This window comes from Podarcis gaigeae, assembly GCF_964106915.1.
Source record: "Podarcis gaigeae genome assembly, chromosome: 2".
NCBI lineage: Eukaryota > Metazoa > Chordata > Lepidosauria > Squamata > Lacertidae > Podarcis > Podarcis gaigeae.
Genome location: NC_139679.1, coordinates 41,456,617 through 41,469,036, shown reverse-complemented (window position 1 = coordinate 41,469,036; position 12,420 = coordinate 41,456,617). Strand labels below are relative to the sequence as shown.

Sequence of the window (12,420 nt, the reverse complement as noted above, 5' to 3'; positions counted from 1 at the left end):
ATTCTTCTCTCACTTGTGTGGCATGTCCATATGAACATACTTCTGGCAGCATTTTCTCTCTAGAATCTTTGACTCCAGTGAATGGGAGCATGTTGTGTGTTGCAAACAATGAGCTGCTTTTGTTCTGTGGAAAGTCTATGGAGGAACTGGTGTGACCTTCTAAATCGCTGCAGTATATTTCATGCTGGAGCTCTGTGATACCCTGGGTTTAAAAGATCCCTAGATGCCCAGTAGCTGTTGTGGGAGCTCAGCGTGGAGGCTTCTGCTGGAATGTTAAACTATGCCGAAAGCTTCAAGGCCCATGACTGCTCTTTGCCCCAGAAGAGAAAACTCCGGAAAATGGGTGTGTGTGGATTGTGCTGTTTTGTGCCTCTCTGCTGGCCCCTAGTGGAGCCAGCTCCATATACAAGCGCCTGGGTACATCTGTGTAACAATGTGGCAGATTTACACGGCTGCAGCGATATCCTTAATCAGCATTCGGTGGCATTAGTTTCGGCATAGCTGTATGTGCAGAGTAGGCAAGCCGTTTCAGAGTCGCTCATGCATGGCGGAATTTGGCTGTGTTTGTGTTTCCAATAAAAGATGTCCTTCTTAATTATGTCCTGCAAATTGGGGGTGCCTGTTAGCACAGCAGGGAAAGGCTAAACTATTATTAGCCATGTAAATTTATAGTGGTGGATGTTCCAGATTTTACTAACTTATGGGAAAGAAGTACAGTGGTACCTCGGATTACATACGCTTCAGGTTTCATACGCTTCAGGTTACAGACTCTGCTAGCCCAGAAATAGTACCTCAGGTTAAGAACTTTGCTTCAGGATGAGAACAGAAACCGTGCTCCTGCGGCGCGGCAGCAGCGGGAGGCCCCATTAGCTAAAGTGGTGCTTCAGGTTAAGAACAGTTTCAGGTTAAGTACGGACCTCCGGAATGAATTAACTACTTTCCAAGGTACATTTCTTATCCCAAAGGATAACCACAATTAAATAATAAAGAATTACAGAGTTGGGCCCTGAGGGTCAACTAGTTCACTGCAATGCAGGAATCTTTTGCCCAACATGGGGCTTGAACCCGCAACTCTGAGCTTAAGAGTCTCATGCCCTACTGACTGAGCTATCACTTGGCTTTTGTTTTGGATAAGTAAATTGTGAGAACAGGAGGGTGGCCCATAACAAAACTTGGATTCCTTTTCTCTGCCTCCTTATTTCTGTTACTTCGTCAGCTTCACTTTGACACTGTTACGCTCTCAGCTGCAACAATGAGGCTCACAATCTTGTACTGATGCTAAGGCTGCAATTGTATTGAAGGCTAGAATGTCACAAGTCCCTCAGAATGCTGCATGTTTTCTGCTCCGCCCTGTAATAAACCCAAACCCCACCTGCACCCTGAGAGCTGGTTGCTGCTGAGACATATAGCATCTCCTTCCCAACGCATGCGGGACACATGACAGTGCACCCAGCCATTGTGTGTGTGTGTGTACATATTGCACAGACCACAGAGGGAGGTGATCACCCCTGCTTCACTTAATGGGTATCAGTGACCAGTCAGTCCTCACATCCTGGGATGTGGTTCCATGCTTACCAAGCATAGCCTCTCATTTGGAGGCTTGGAGAAGAGCAGGCCTCTAGATGCCTATAGGTGTGGTGCAGAAAGGCCTCGAGGAATGGTTAGGTGTGTTTTAGTGTGCTCAGTTCATGGCCAACACTAAGGGGGGTAGGATTGCAGTTCATTCTGTGAGAAGTACCTGTACCATTTGCCAGCTCATATGTGGTGTAAGCTGATATAGATCTGGTATTGACGACACCACAGCCCATTCCCCAATGCAAAGCTGGCAGAATTCCCAGGGGCAATTGTGGGATCCATATACGTCCTGGTAAGCTCCTGAGGGAATCAAGAGGACCCCTTTTCAAGAAGCTGCTGTGAACCTGGAACTGTTTCAAGTGATTTCTCTGCAGATATGCCTTCTTGGTTTCCCTTGTCAACCACAAATGTGCCATGAGTAGTTTGTGAGTGTGCATTAATAATAATATCGCCACCTTGTCTCCGGTTCTGTGGCCTGTAGGATTTTTAGCTATTGAGCCCTATAGGTAATGGGTTTTACCAGTTGTGCTTTTCATTCACACACCTTTTCTTTCTTTCTTTCTTTCTTTCTTTTTTGAAACCACCCTTCCCCACAAAACATCACCAGTGGCAGCATTGTACTTATTCTATAAGAGGGGGAAACTGAGGCAGTTGCCAACACCCAGCAGGACCGCTGTAGCAATGCAAGTAGCAAGTTGCTGACCGTGGTCTTTCAAAAGCCTACACCTGCCTTTCCTCATCTAACACAATTGGTATCCTTGCTTCTGGCAGAACATTGCCAGAAGACTGAATTCTACACTGGGAGGGGGAGTTGCAGAATTAAGCAGAATGCCCTCCTCCCTTAGCCTTTCATGTCTGGGACAAGTTTGTTTGATCTGAGCACATTTCCCCCAGTAAGGATAACTCCTCAATTAGCTGATCAGTATGCGGTCATTGCATATTCAAATGTTCTGGTCATAGTTTAGTTTGTTCTGCCAGACATTCCTCGTGCGGACTTATCTAAGGAATTCAAGACTGAATCCCACTCGTACCAAAATGAATATCTGTCAGATTCTCTGTTGAAGTGATGCTGCTGCAGTTGGTGAAGTATAGCCTCTCGATCAAGCCCATATAGCATTTTTCAAATTACATTTCTAGGGACACAGACACCCACCCACCCACCCTTCTCTTCTCAATGTTCTTACTTTCCCAGCATGGTTGCAGAATCCAGAGTCTTGGGATTGTTGAGGTCTTCAAAGCCTTGACAAGACCATGGAGCTAGGTGTGCTACCTCTTCTCATTAACCCTGTTTCTGCACTTTGAGCACAGGACTGAATGAAGCTTTTTGCCATATTTGCCCCCTGATAAACATGCTATGCCTTTAATAGTTTGCATAACAAGCGGAAATCTATCAGGTGCAATTTCATTGCAGGTCATTGCATCTATTTGAATTTCTTCATGACAGTCTGCTGCTGTGAATACAGAACCTGTTTAGAATGGAATTTGTTGTGATGATGGTACATAGCCCTAAATAGAAATATTTCAGCCCCTGAATCTGCTTTAGTTTGTACTCTGGATGCAAACAGGACAGGATTAGGCTAGCTTCTACCGGTGAATAGGATGATAATATTTTTCCTGACAGGTTTCTTGTGCCCTCCCCCCCAAATGTGGGGATGGTGAAACAGCACCTGTTGAATCTCTGTTCTGTAACTGTTTAAAGGCAGAGCAGCACTGCCACAAATTTGGCAAGCACATGGCCCTGGTAATCTAGCCACACTGCTGCTGTGCAGAACTGGAGTCCTACACATCACGGAATTGAGAGTGGAATATAAGGAAACAGCTGACTGCTTCAGTGCTTAATACAAGCAGGCAGATGGAGACACATCTTTACACAATGTATGATGAATTTATGGAGTTTGATGCCACAAGATTGGGTGCCAGTTACTAGCTTAGATGACTTTCAAGGAAGACCAGGCAAATGCCTGGAGGAAAAGTCTTGTCAGTGGCTATTAGTTGCATGAGGGATGTATTCAGCATCTTGGTGCTGGTTATTGCCTTCATGTCCTGTTTGCGGTTTCCCCAGAAGCATTGGTTGGTCGCTGTGGGAAGCAGGATTCTTCTGCTTGACCTATCAGTGCCCTGTTGCCTAGTTCCCTGGAGCTATTGAACCAGAGTTGAGGAACCTTTGGCCCACCAGGTGTTGCTAAACTACAACTCACACAGTTCCTGGCCATTGGCTGTGCTTTCTGGGACAGATGGGAGTTGTGGTTTAGGAGGGCCACAGGTTTCTCACACCCATGACCTCAAGAAATGGGGTTTCAGCAGCCTTGCTTTGTTTGCAGATTCTCCCATCACAATATCCCTGTTTCAGGCAAAGCATTGGCTGCATGTCCAGCCCGGTAAGGAAAAGTCAGTGGCAGCACTATAAATTAGGGTGTGGTGATATTTAGGGTGGGATGCTTTCTCAGCCAAGGATTATTGTGTCTCCTAGGAGTACCATGAAGTATTCTGCAAATGCCCTGAAGCATTGCAACGGAGCCCAAGGGGCATTAGAATTAGGCAGGAGAAAAATGTAAGGCATGCCAAACATCTCCTTGGGATGTTCTCCTCTTTGGGAATGCTTACCTTGTTTGCTGGAGAGGCCACCAGGCAGGAAGCATGTAAGTGAGTCATATAGACATGCAAGTGAAGGCACCTCTCCCCCCCCCCAAAAAAAAAAAATTCAAAAAGCTTTGCAATTGACTAGAAATCTTGTGTATTTGCAAATGCAAGCAGCCTCTGCATGAAGAGGGCCCAAGTGCATTCTTGTCATTCCTTCGTTAGAATAATCTCAATTTATGGCTTCTCTGCCCCCTCCTCACTCGTAAAGAATTCTAGTCTGTTAATTTCAGTTCTCAGTGAAACCTGTTTGAGAGCCTGGTACTGCAAGATAGCAAACAGAACAAAAAGATAGCGCCCTTATTTTTATTTCTTTTTAAATGGCACAGTTGCCCTTTTGGCTTGGACCTCATGACTGTAATATATAAATACATCTAGGAAAAATAAAATGCTGCTAAAATTACAGATCAAAACAGGCAACTGAAAGGCCTCCCACATCTAATTCTCTCCGCCTGCTTAGATAGCAAAAGTCTTACATCATTCTTGGAATATACCTAGATGGGAGTCTGAGCTAGAGACCAGCCTCTTGCTGATGGTATTTAGGGGCATGAAGGCACCGTTGGGAGACTGCGGTGGATACAGTGGTGCATTGTGAGGGCATGATATGATCCTGGTAATGTAGTGCTTTAAGTTAAAGCTCCCACCATGTGTCATCCTCCTCAGCATGCTGACACTCTTTAGGTGGGATTTGTGCTGGTGGAGGCATTCAGATATTCAGGTGTTGCTGAATTACAATTCTCATCAGTTCTAGCAAGCATGGCCAATGGCCAGGAATGACGGGAATTGTATCGTGTGTTCCTTTAAATTCTGTTGGAAGCTGCCCAGAGTGGCTGGGGCAACCCAGATGAGCAGGGTACAAGTAATAAATCGTTGCTGTTGTTCAGCAACATCTGGGGAGCCAAATCTTTCCCACCCCTGAAATATGTGATGCCCTACCTGCTGTCAAAATGGCGCAGTCCAGGAAAAATTCAGTGACTCGGTCCCTCCATGGCAAAAGACCTCCCAGCTGTTATTTTTGAAGCCTCCTCTCAATTCATCTCACCCCCATCCAGCCGCCCAGCTATAGTCAGATGCTGCCCTGTACAAGATTAGCTCAGTGGCACCATTGTGAGATTGGGTTACACAAATCCACAAGGTTAGTCCACACCAGTTAGTTATGACTGATTCCTGCCACTTGCCATTTTGTTTTGCAAGTGCAAGAGAGCCAGGTTTTGTCAAGAGGGCTTATAATGCAGGGGAGACAAGCGAGGGAAGTGGAGCACTAATGTGCTCCTTTGGAAAACAACCTGCCTTAGTCTAAACTGCTTCCCTAGTGTTTTGTGGACAGTTGGTCTAAAAAGAGCAGACAGGAGAGAGGGCGCCCCTAAATAAGAAAGCTGCCAAATTGTTGACAAATTGGCCCACTGGTTTTTGTGCTCCATCTTTAAAATTGATTTGAGGAAAACTAAGATGGATTTGGTTTCCTCCCCCAAAATACTGGGATTGGAGGGTCTGGGTAAAATTGTTTCCTTGGATTACATGCTTGACAACAGAACTCTCTCTCTCTCTCTCTCTCTCTCTCTCCTCCCTCTTCTCTCCCTGCCATTTCTTTAATTTGGCTAGCTCTATTTTTTGGGTGATGGTGGTGCCCAATTACTGGCTCATCACAAGGTGCTTTAGGGGTGGGGTTCTCACTTCAACTTGGAACACCTTATCTTTAAGTTTGCCAAGCCCAGAACTCCACCAAAGACTTTGGGTTTGGCTTGGGATTCATTTGAAGCTGCTACACACCCCTAGAGAACAGGAAAATATTATTTCAGTTAACACATGTACTTAGCGTTGTTACAGTACATGTTACATTGTGAATATGGGCTGTGTGTGTGATCTTTTTGCTTGGCAATCTTGAAAGTGCTAATCTCAAAACTGGATTGCTGGGGGGCAAATAACATGTATGAGCCCACTCATCAAACGGTGCATTTTCATTTGCTTCCGCAAGGCTGCAAGTTCAGTCAAGAACATGCAAGCCAAACCAATGCTCCCTCTATCCCAGTGTGGTTGATGCTGCCTGGTAGCTGTTCTCCAAGGTTTTCTGGCCAGTCTTAATTGGAGATGCTGGGGAGTTAACCTGGTACCTTGCATGCAAAACATGCTGCTGAGCTGCGGCCCTTCTCTCTGTGTTCCACGAATGGGGGAAAGGTGTACAGGACTAGCAACCTTAACAATGTGTGGTTAAAACAGTGGTGAAAAATCAGTCCTCTTAATGCAAAGGCTAGGTTTGGTGAGGAAAATCTTCACTGCAAGCTTTCTGTCTATCGGTCTGTCTTTCTTTTCTTTTTAAATATACAGTGGTACCTTGGGTTACATACGCTTCAGGTTACAGACTCCGCTAACCCAGAAATATTACCTCGGGTTAAGAACTTTGCTTCAGGATGAGAATAGAAATCATGCTCCGGCGGCACGGCAGCAGTGGGAGGCCCCATTAGCTAAAGTGGTGCTTCAGGTTAAGAACAGTTTCAGGTTAAGATCGCACCTCTGGAACAAATTAAGTAGTTAAACCCAAGATAAACTGTATTCATTATGTTTTCAAAAACAACATACAAACACTAAAGAAACAAAGACCAATGATGGTGTGGAGAACAATATTGCAGTTAGAATAAAACAAACCAAATGTTCGGTATAGTTTTGCAAGCATAATAATAAAATGGATTCCACAAAGTGACATTTTTGAGGTCAGAGCTACATATCAATAAGGTAACCACACCGCACAGAGACATGTGTTGTTGGGGGCCTGTGCAGTGCACAATTTTTATTTATAAAGCATATAAATGGAGACCATACAACATCAAAATGGTCTCCTTTCATAACTCCTCTTGAAGCCCTCTTGTGATGGTTTAGATGCTCAGGCAGGGTAATGTCCCAAACCCTGTAAGATCATCCATCCCTGGAGAGAATTCACCGCATCCTTATCTTATTCTGAATAGCTTAGCTGTGGAATTGTGTTTACTTCTTTTCTGCATATTGTTACATTTATTTTAATATTACCCCCTCCCCAAAAAAGCCTGTTTGGGCTACCAGATGTAGTCTATGCCAATTTTTACTATGTATTTTCCATTCATATGTAAGATTCTATCCATTGTTAGTGGGCTGCTCTGACATCCCCATCAGTCCAAGCATGCCACATTCTTTCCACCTACCGTTGCCTCACTGCTGTACTGTGTTTATCTTATCAACATGCCTCTTATATCTTCCGAGGCCAGTTCTTTTGCTCTGACAGTCTTATTATTCTGCCCCTTGAAGATTTAAAGGAGTTTTTCTTTCGCTGTCATGTGCTGCAGTCAGCTGGCACACTGGTGTACATCAACTGAAGCTGCTCGCTCTGCGGGTCATGCTCTGAATTAGCTGCCCTTTACTGTTTCAGTATTGTTGACTTTAGTTAGCTGAGACTTTCTGAGATCTCCGGCAGAGGTTTTCCCCCAGACCTACTCCCACTTCAGGTCTTGCTTGCATCAGATTTGCTAGGGAATGAAATCAATACCATTATACTTCATTTATTTGACTTACATTCTGCCCTTCCTCCAAAAGGGAGCCCAGGGTAGCAAGCAACAAGCGATAAAACCAGAAAAAAAATCTTTTAGACCAGGGGTCAGCAAACTTTTCAGCAGGGAGATGGTCCACTGTCCCTCAGATCTTGTGGGGGGCTGGACTATATTTTTTTGGGGGGGGGGATGAATGAATTCCTATGCCCCACAAATAACCCAGAGATGCATTGTAAATAAAAGGACACATTCTACCCATGTAAAAACACGCTGATTCCCAGACCATCCGTGGTCTGGATTTAGAAGGCTATTGGGCTGGATCCAGCTCCTGGGCCTTAGTATGCCTACCCATATTTTAGAAAAACAATTCCATACAGATCCAGACTGGGGAATATCTCTATTTAAGAGGCTTCTTGGAAGAGAAAGGTCTTCAGCCGGGCCTGTGAAAAGGCAACACGGTCGGCAACTATCTACTGTTCAAAGGGAGGGAATTACATAGGGTAGGTGTGGCCATGCTAAAGGCCAGATTCCTACACTGAGGAATCAGGAATGGGCCTCCTGATAAGATGGTGCCTGCAGAAGCAACCCCCCTCCCCCACTTGCAGAGTTCAGTGATCAATTGGGTACATAAGGGATGAGTCTATCTTCCATGTGCATTCATGCTTTCAAAGCATTTAGTTCAGTTCTTGCATTTACACCCCACCTTTTTGTCCAAGGAGCTCAAGGTGGCATACACATTTCTCCCCCTCTCCAGTTATTCCTCACAATAACCCTGCAAAGGAGGTTAGGCTGAGAGGCAGTGACTGGACCAAGATCACACTCGAACCCAGGGGTAGGCAACCTAAGGCCCAGGGGCCGGATGTGGCCCAATCGCATTCTCAGTCTGGCCCATGGACGGTCCAGGAATCAGCGTGTTTTTATATGAGTAGGATGTGTCCTTTTATTTAAAATGCATCTCTGGGTTATTTGTGGGGCCTGCCTTGTGTTTTTACATGAGTAGAATGTGTGCTTTTATTTAAAATGCATCTCTGGGTTATTCGTGGGGCATAGGAATTTGTTCATTCCTAAAAATTTTAGTCCGGCCCACCACATGGTCTGAGGGACGGTGGACTAGCCCATGGCTGTAAAAGGTTGCTGACGCCAGCTCTAAGCACTACACCACACTGGCTCCCACTAGGCTATTGCTGCTGCTCTGCTCTGTGTTTGACCCTTGGTGCCTGGGGGGAAATAAGCACACCATGTCAGTAAATGAACTGGGCCACTTGTAAAGTCCTCCAACTGCAGCGCTCTTCCTCCGAGAGCCTGCAGTCTGGAGACAGCTGCATTTATTTATTAGTTGCTTACACTAGTGACACTTGTAATAGCTCTTATCTGCCTGGGGCTACATTCTTGAAAGCTCCTACAATGATAAAAGGCTTGAAAGAACCTGCACAGTGCATATCGTTCTCATTCCTCCTCCTTTTTCTTTCTTTTTAATCTAAAAGAAATAAAGTAATAAGTAGGCATTCAAAACCCTTCATGTGGGTTTCTCATTAGACCACCTAAATGATCTCCAAAATGTTATCTTCCTCTCGGATAGTTTTATTCAAAGGGTTTGTGTGTGTCTGTGTGTGAAGAGTAAAAGCTCTCCCCTTCACTGCTGTGGAGTTCAGTTGCAACTTGTGGGTGGGGCAGATCATGTTGGACTTGCTCATAAAATGGGTGCCCCACCTTCAGGCATCAAAGTTGTAGGAAAGCCCCACACAATCCACTCCACCCACCCTGTTGCATCATTCTCTCACACTCCCCCTGCCCCATCACATCATGGAAAAGTGGCTTCTACGCTGGTGTGCGTGAAGCGAGTCACAATCTCTTCTGGAAATTCTGCATTTCAACACTTTGTAATCCTTCCAGAACTTCTCTTTCACCAGCAGCGGCACCCACCCGTCAGCATTTGGCTTGTTCTGGGCACTGAATAGAGTGACTGCTCCTGTTCAATAAATAGGGAGCCCGTGGGAAGACTTGGGATTCCATCAGAGGTAACGTTGTGTCACATCTTTTGGGAGAAGGGATGCAGCTCAGTGGTAGATCACATGCCTTGCATGCTGAAGGTCCCAGGTTCAGTCCTTGGAAGCCACTGACACTAAGTCTAGACAAAGCTGAGCTTAATGGACCAGAAGCCTCAGATATACTATCATATGTGAAATACTGATAGAAAATATCCCTGTGGTTTGGACACATTTTTTGAAAACTGGGTATTGTTGGAAGAGCGAATTATATTTGTCCTCGGTAGTGTTTGAATTGGCTTCCACTAATTTTGGTGTGGGCCGTTCTCCTGTGATAGACAGTCTGCTTGGATGAATGACTCCAGACGAAGTTCTAAGGGAGCAGGATGTACGTGTGGGAGTTGAGATTTATTTGGGATACTGGAATGACAGCTGGCCCTTGCGTCTGTAAAATATCTAACATGATTGGGGCAAAATCCTAAGCACACTTAGGTTGGAAATAAGACTCATTGAAACTGAATAAGAGTGCATAGGATGGGAACACTAGTGACTCACCAAGAACAGTGAATGCCCAATATTCACAATTTTTATCTGGACTTACCTAGTAGTACAAGCCCTACTTTTCCCACTGCTACCTAACTGAAGTCTGTCTTCTGAGCTGCCAGCTAACTTCTTTGCACAGCAGTATCTCTAGTGGTGAAATGGAAATATTTATGGATTTATTTCATAAAATTTATACACTGCTTGATTGTAAAAAAACAAAACCCCTCAAAGCAGTTCCCAAATAATAAAACAGTAAAATCAAGAAAAAATTACAAGCCTTCTTGAAAACATACAAAAGTTTCAATGCTGAAACACTGGAATTTGCCTCCAAGTAAATGCTCTTGGGATTATGGCCTAAATATACTGAGTAAATATTACTATGTTCCTTCTTAATAAACAATGCATTTATTGAAAAGAATTTAAAAAACCTGAGCTTTGGGGGTATTCAGGACTTCAGTTTGCAGAAGCTTATGTTGTAGCTGAAATGGGGGCTGAAAGAGAGAGATGATTACAGTAAATTAAAACTAAAGGTAATATGGTGTTTGCATGGGAATAATCAGGATATCGTAAATTTCTGCTTAAGAAATCAAGTGCTATGGCCAAAACCTCTTTTAAAAGCTGTAATTTCAAAAGAACTATGGCAATATTAGATAAAATATGTACCTAGATTCCCAATGCCCAAATCTTTCATGTTTTCCTAAGGAAGATGGGATACATTGTGGGTCAAGATGGAACTCTTCTAAGGCAGAGAGGACCTGGGTACCATAAACAGAAACAGCAGATGGTACAGACTTGACAACACACAAGCCTCTCATCTAAAGGATGCTCCATTGAAGCCCCTCTTGCTTCCAAAGTATGCAAAGCTAGGGCTGTGATGAAATTCTCAGAGCCTGTCTTAGAATAGCCAGACCACCAGTTTGCAGGTTTCTATGCCTCCTAGACATAACAGCAGTAGTAAGAGCCGTAGTCATTGAAAGGCCGTCTGTTGCATGTGCAAGTTGAGCAATCTTTTTGCTTGGTCTGCTAACTTTCTGGGGGCTATAAATAGGTGGAGCTGTTCCACCAGGTTAAGCCAACCCTGCCGTCTCCCTTTTATGCCTGCAGGAGTAAACTGTGTTATAGAGAAACTTAAAGGTTCCTGGGGTGAAGCAGTGCGCTGTTGTGGTATTAGGAGTGCTCATTGTAGTGTTTGTTTTGCAAGGACACTTACCCACCCACAAGGCATGCAAATAGTTCAGCTCTGACTCAGACATCAAGGATGGCCTTTTGACTGAGCTCATGTTGTAAGTCTCCTGACTTTTGACAGCTGGGCTGCAAGTGCCTCGCCTTAGGTTCCAAATGGGGGCAGGACTGTCACTTAACGATGCTTGGTTATTTCAGACTTTTGCAGCTTTCTTAGCACCCCGGTCGAAGCAGCAGCTATGTCTAAATAGCTGCTGTTTTACCCCCTCTGGAGATTGCACAGCTGCTTTTCCAAACCCTCTTGCCAGCGTATTGCTGCAAACACTGCTGCCATGGAGAAATTGCAAGTGTTCAGTTCCTCAAGCCACTGATAAGATCAGTGGTTTGGAAACTGCAATTCTCCCAGCAACTGCAGGTCATTCAGATGAAGTGCTGTGGTTAGCAATCTGGGTCATGGGCATAAAGATAAAGGGACCCCTGACCATTAGGTCCAGTCGTGACCGACTCTGGGGTTGTGGCGCTCATCTCGCTTTGTTGGCCGAGGGAGCCGGCGTACAGCTTCCGGGTCATGTGGCCAGCATGACTAAGGCAAACTAAAGCAGCACACGGAAACGCCGCTTACCTTCCCACCAGGGTGGTACCTATTTATCTACTTGCACTTTGACGTGCTTTCGAACTGCTAGGTTGGCAGGAGCAGGGACCGAGCAACGTGGGGATTCGAACCGCCAACCTTCTGATCAGCAAGTCCTAGGCTCTGTGGTTTAACCCACAGCGCCACCTGCATCGGTCATGGGCATAGTGCCTAGCAAATGGCTCTGGAATGTAACAAAATTGGGGTGGGGAACCTCCGGACTGCAGGCTGAATCTGGTCCTCTAGCTGTCTCTAGCTGGCCCTGCTTTGCATCCCAAAAGGGCAATCGTGTCAATTAGTTCTGTTTGACTCAGCCAGGACCTTCCAACCTCGCCAAATAGGTAAAATATCA

At 45.0% G+C, this 12,420-nt stretch overlaps 1 protein-coding gene across 2 annotated transcripts in view; it reads left to right on the top strand.

Annotated features, from left to right (window-relative positions):
* Positions 1-12,420, top strand: part of PMP22 (peripheral myelin protein 22) — a 31,123-nt gene that overhangs the window by 10,041 nt on the left and 8,662 nt on the right. The window lies entirely within an intron of this gene.